Raw genomic sequence first — 6246 nt, 5'->3', positions numbered from 1 at the left:
CTCACTTGTTTGTATGGAGTTTACTGCGAGCCCTTCTCATGGGGGAGGGGACTTCCATCCATTTGGGGATGGATTCAGTCCTTTTGTTTGTATATTTGGGGTCACGCTTGCCTCAGCAGGGATGTTATGTGTTCTTCAACCTTCTCTCTTGGCTCAGCTCCAAACCATTGGCTTATTTGCTAAACTTCTGTCTTTTAACTCTCCTTCTGGACAGGAGCCTCTGTGGAAAGCTGGCTGCAGTCTGCCATCTTACCTCCTTCAGTATTTTTATATTTTCAAGGCTGCCTGCAGACTCACATCAACGCTTCCCTGGGTCACAAGGAGGCCAGCCTACAGGGCCTAGTCAGGAAATGCCAACCTTCATCACCTCCTGAGCTCATTTCTTTTTTAAAAAAATTACACACACACACACACGTATTAGAAAGAGAGAGAGAAAGACTTCTTACACACAACACACAAGAATGCTCGCATCCTATTTTTCTCTACACAGCTGTAAGACACCATTTTTGTTTGTTTCCTATTTTTATTTTATCTGAAAACTCAAGATGTTTACTGAACAATTTCTTTATTAACCTCACATTTTTCTTAAGTCAGAGCGCCACCCATACAATTCTTAACACTGTTATTGGTAAAGAAATCTTGTTTTATCCACAAAATGAAGGTATTGTGGCTTATTTCCTATTAAAAAGATATTGTTCAAAGCTAAAATTTATAAGTAATAATCATTTGCACTGGAGAAACCTCCTGAGATTACATCTATGACAAAACACACAAATCAACTCCAATCAACTGAGATGACTACACATCACATCTTAATCTTCAGAGGATAAAGTTTAGATGGAGCACTCCCAGCTTTCTCTGTGAAGTAAGATGCTGCCATAATTCCTAATTAATCCAAAGATTGTCACTTCAAAAGACCAGTCATCCATTCAGCCATGTCAGAGTTGAAGTTTTCAGATTTAACTGTCAGTAGGCAACCACTCACAACTTCCTAATTAAAGAGTGAAATAGGAAGAGCTTTCTTTGGAGATCTACTAGTATTTAAATGATTACATAAATTATAAATTATTTAAATATTTTTTAGGAGATCTCTATTTGATAAGCATCTATAGTTTCCTGCCTCTGCATATTAAAGTGATACAGGTTGGATATTTCCCTCCAAATCTCATGCTGGAATTTGATCTCCATTGTTGGAGGTGGGGAAAATGGGAGGTGTTTGGGTCATGAGAATGGATCCCTCAAAAATGGCTTTGTGCCCTCCCCATGAGTAATGAGTTCTCAGCTCTGTTAGTTTCCAGGAGAGCTAGTTGTTTAAAAGAGCACGGGCATGTCCTCTCTCTCTCCTGCGCCTTCTCTCACAAGGTGACCCACTTGCTCCCCTTCCCTTCCCCCAAGTAAAAACTTCCTTAGGCCACCACCAGAAGTAGATGCTGGTGCCATGCTCCTTATACAATCTGCAGAATAAACTGTTTCCTTTATAAACTTCCCAGCCTTGGGTATTTCTTTGCAGCAACACAAAATGGACAGATACGGACAGGTTCACTGTCAACTTCAAAGATTCTCATTTACTGACAACCTGGTAGGCCAGGTGTCTAATAAAGCCGACCGCCCTGACAGCTTTAGCCACACCGTGGTTTTATTTGCTTGTCCTCACAGGCCAGTACATGATATTCTGAGTGTCTTAGTCCATTTGGCAGCTCTAACAAAGTATCACAGAGTAATAACTTATAAACAACTGAAATTGATTTCTCACAATTCTGGAGGCTGGACGTCTTAGAACAGGGTGCCAGCATGGTCAAGTTCTGAGGAAGACTCTCTTCTGAGTTGCAGGGGTCCAACTTCTTGTATCTTCTAGTAACTGAAAGAGAGTGAAAGAGCTTTCTGAGGTCCCTTTTTTAAGAGCACTAGTCCCATTCATGAGGGCTCCACACTGATGACCTCATTACCTTCCCAAGGCCCCACCTCCAAATCACACTGGGGATTAGATATCAACTAGAAACTTGGGGGGGAAACAGACATCCAGTCCATAACACTGAGTGTATGTGGACGCGTACAAGATACAAGTTCACATATAAAACACATACAGAATAATAACAGTAAGTCCATCAACAGTAACCACATACATCCCCTGAGCGCTTCCTACATGGCTGCCACTGCCTCATTTAACACTTCCTGCAAGTCTTCTGGTAGTTGTTTTTGTTATTCTTGTCTTATACGTGAGGATTCTATGACTTCCACAGGTTATGACACTTACTGAGGGCACTCTGGACACCCAGTGAAGTATTGACAAACTATAAATTTGGTCTAGAGTAAAAACGTTTGAAAGAGCTATAAGATAGAAAGATAACTCTTTCTATAAGATAGAAAGTGTAACTCTGTAACCATGAGGAGGATACGGTTTAATGTATCCTACAGTAACGTATACTATGTTTCATAGTTCAAAACTGATTGGAAATGCAATCCAAGTATCAGCCCAGGAACTCACTCCTGAAGCCTTACTTTTCCAATGTAGAAAGAGGATAATAATAGAATAATGGTTCATGTAGGTAAAACGTTTATCTTTTTCAGGCACTGTTTTATATACTTTGACTATTATAACTGATTTAATCCTCACTATTATAACCTTTGTTTTGCAAACAAAGGAACCTTTGGTAAAAAAGTGCAAAACAATGTGTCTAAGGTCACATCTCAAGCAAATGGTGCGGCCGGGATTCAAGCCCAAGCGTGCGGCGCCAGCCTCAGCATCAGCTGTCCTGTCCGCTCTAACACACAGTTCTTTCCCGAAACCCAAGAGCTTTTGAGAGTTCTGGAAGGTCAAGTTGTTTTAATAACAATGCTAAGATGTTATATGCCCTTTGTTCTCTCTCTCACAAGTGCTACATTGGGAGTTTTTCAGAGGTTATGTGGTAAAAGATATTGTCACAGTTTAAATGCATAGAAAACATGACAATTTTGCAGTCATCTCTCAACTTAATCATTAAAGAGACCTGGCAGATGCAAAGAAAATAATCTACTCTTTGGGAAAATATAGTTATTTTTCTCTTGGAAAACATTGTGTGTGTTGACAAATAATGGGCTTATTTTTACACTTTTAAAGGAAAGGAAAAAATGATATTAAAATTTTCTCAGTTTCAATTTTAATATGAGAAGTATTGGTAGATATAATCCATAAACAAAAAACACTTTGTGGTCTTTACTAAATTTTAAAAGAGTAAAAGGTGCTCAGAAACCCAAAAGTTTTAAAAGGCAGATGTGGGGCCACATACTATGTCCTTCGATGATGGCATATTTGAAGGCACTTTTTGGTGTGAGGATTAAATAAAATGACCTGTGTAAAGAGCTTAACACAGCACCTGGCACAAGAAAAGTGTCCATGAATGCTGTTATTGTCATGTTATTAGAGATTGTGTAACTTTGTAACCTATGAGGAGGAAACTGTTTAATGTATTCTTGTCTGAGGCCACACTGTTAGTAATGAACCAGAAACCTCAAAAAGTTGAAATTCTCAACAATAGTGTAAAAAGTTGCATCTGGCAATGATGTAATACACTTGATCATCAAGTTCACTTCCGGTAAATAATAGAAGTACCACAGAAAAGAGAACTGCCGATAATAATGCAGTTACAGGCAAGATGATGGAGCATAAATCACCGTGGGGAGGTGAAAAGACCTGAATTCCAGACTTGATCCTGCCAGCAACCAAATGTGTAATCAAATTATTGTGTTCTTCTGTCTAAACTACAAGAAATTATGTATCTCTCATCTCCTTCACAAGTATAAAATGACTTAATTTATGGGAAAACTCTCTGAAGGATAACATGGGAAAAAGATTTGTTTCACACCTAAACAAATCCCTAAGGGATTAAAATGTTAATGTAAAAAACTACAACCAAAAACTACTGCAAAGATATGTAGAAGAAATTCTGTATAGTTTTAGGGGGAGGAGAAATTTTCTCAGTATTATGACAAAGAGAAAACATATAAAAGCACTGATGTTGCATCCAAAAGAAAACAGCAATGAGTCTTTGTGAACTTGGGCTTGACAGTGGCTTCTTAGCTATGACACTAAAAAGCACATATGAAAAAGAAGAAGAAGGAGAGCGAGCGGCCAAAGCAAGATGAGTCAAAGTCAGAGTGGTGGTCATGGTCCTGGAGGTGGCAAGAAGGATGACAAGGATAAGAAAAAGAATTATGAACCTCCTGTACCAACCAGAGTGGGAAAAAAGAAGAAGAAAACAAAGGGACCAAATGCAGCCAGTAAACTACCACTGGTGACACCTCACACTCAGTGCCAATTAAAATTGTTGAAGTTAGAATTAAAGACTATCTTCTCATGGAGGAAGAATTCATTAGAAATCAGGAACAAATGAAACAATTGGAGGAAAAGCAAGAGGAGGAAAGATCAAAAGTGGATGATCTGAGAGGAACCCCAATGTCAGTAGGAACCTTGGAAGAGATCATTGATGACAATCATGCCATCGTGTCCACATCTGTGGGCTCAGAACACACTGTGTCAGCATCCTTTCATTTGTAGACAAGGATCTGCTGGAACCAGGCTGTTCAGTCCTGCTCAACCACAAGGTGCATGCCGTGATAGGGGTGCTGATGGATGACACAGATCCCCTGGTCACAGTGATGAAGGTGGAAAAGGCACCCCAGGAAACCTATGCTGATATTGGGGGCTTGGACAACCAAATCCAGGAAATTAAGGAATCTGTGGAGCTTCCTCTCACCCATCCTGAATATTATGAAGAGATGGGTATAAAGCCCCCTAAAGGGGTCATTCTCTATGGTCCGCCTGGCACAGGTAAAACCTTGTTAGCCACAGCAGTAGCAAACCAAACCTCGGCCACTTTCTTGAGAGTGGTTGGCTCTGAACTCATTCAGAAGTACCTAGGTGATGGGCCCAAACTTGTTCAGGAATTGTTTCAAGTTGCTGAAGAACATGCACCTTCCATCGTGTTTATTGATGAAATTGATGCCATTGGGACAAAAATATATGACTCAAATTCTGGTGGTGAGAGAGAAATTCAGCAGACAATGTTGGAACTGTTGAACCAGTTGGATGGATTTGATTCAAGGGGAGATGTGAAAGTTATTATGGCTACAAACCGAATAGAAACTTTGGATCCAGCTCTTATCAGACCAGGCCGCATTGACAGGAAGATAGAGTTTCCCCTGCCTGATGAAAAGACCAAGAAGTGCATCTTTCAGATTCACACAAGCAGGATGACCCTGGCTGATGATGTAATGCTGGATGACTTGATCATGGCTAAAGATGACCTCTCTGGTGCTGACATTAAGGCAATTTGTACAGAAGCTGGTCTGACGGCCTTAAGAGAACGTAGACTGAAAGTAACAAATGAAGACTTCAAAAAATCTAAAGAAAATGTTCCGTATAAAAAACAAGAAGGCACCCCTGAGGGGCTTTATCTCTAGTGAACCACAGTTGCTGTCAGGAAAATGGGAGTTTACCTGACCCCAGAAAGATGAGGTTGGAGAAACTGCCCAGAGTCGTCATGTTCTGATATTAGTAAACATCCTCTGTATCTTTCAGAATATGATATGTCAGCTGCCCCTTGGGTGGCCTTCATCTGCTGGTCAGTGTGCAGCACTCTGCTTCCCAATAAAGCAGGCTCTTTTCACAGACAAAAAAAAAAAAAAGAAAGAAAGAAAGAAAAGAAAAGAAAAAGAAGAAGAACGTAGATGGACCTCATCAAAAATAACAAGCTTTGTGCTTCAAAAGACACCATGAGAAAGCAAAAAAGATAACCCCCAAAAATGAAGGAAAATATTTGCAGGTTATATATCTGATAAGAGTCTGGTATTCAAAACATATAAAGAACTTTTCCAAGTCAACCAGAAAAAGACAAAGCACTTAAAAAACTAGCAGACTTGAACAGATATTTCTCCAAATAAGATATACAAGTGGTCAATATATGCAAAAAAAGATGTTCAATATCATTGGTCATTAGGAAAATGCAAGTCAAAATCACTTCACCTCCACCGGAATAGTTAAAATTTAAAAAACCCACTGATAATAGCAAGTGTTGAAAAGATAGACAAATTGGAACCTTCACCAAGTGCTGGTGGAGTTGTGAAATAGTGCAACTGCCTTGGAAAACAGATTGGTAATTCTCAAAATGTTAAACACAGACTTACTACGCCACCCAGCAACTCCACTCCTAGACATACATTCAAGAGAATTTAAAACACACATTCAAACAAAAAAAAAAACTCTCATGA

At 39.5% G+C, this 6246-nt stretch overlaps 1 pseudogene across 1 annotated transcript; it reads left to right on the top strand.

The window, feature by feature from the left end:
- The first annotated feature begins 4118 nt into the window (after positions 1-4118).
- On the top strand, positions 4119-5473 carry LOC100961396 (annotated as a pseudogene). The gene has a single exon (XR_153141.3). The product of XR_153141.3 is annotated as a 26S proteasome regulatory subunit 4 pseudogene (transcript).
- Positions 5474-6246: the final 773 nt, after the last annotated feature.

Source organism: Otolemur garnettii, unplaced genomic scaffold (genome assembly GCF_000181295.1).
Source record: "Otolemur garnettii isolate 467f Iridium unplaced genomic scaffold, OtoGar3 scaffold00013, whole genome shotgun sequence".
NCBI classification, from domain to species: Eukaryota; Metazoa; Chordata; class Mammalia; order Primates; family Galagidae; genus Otolemur; species Otolemur garnettii.
Note: the sequence above shows the minus strand (reverse complement) of the source record. Positions and strands in the feature narration are given on the sequence as shown.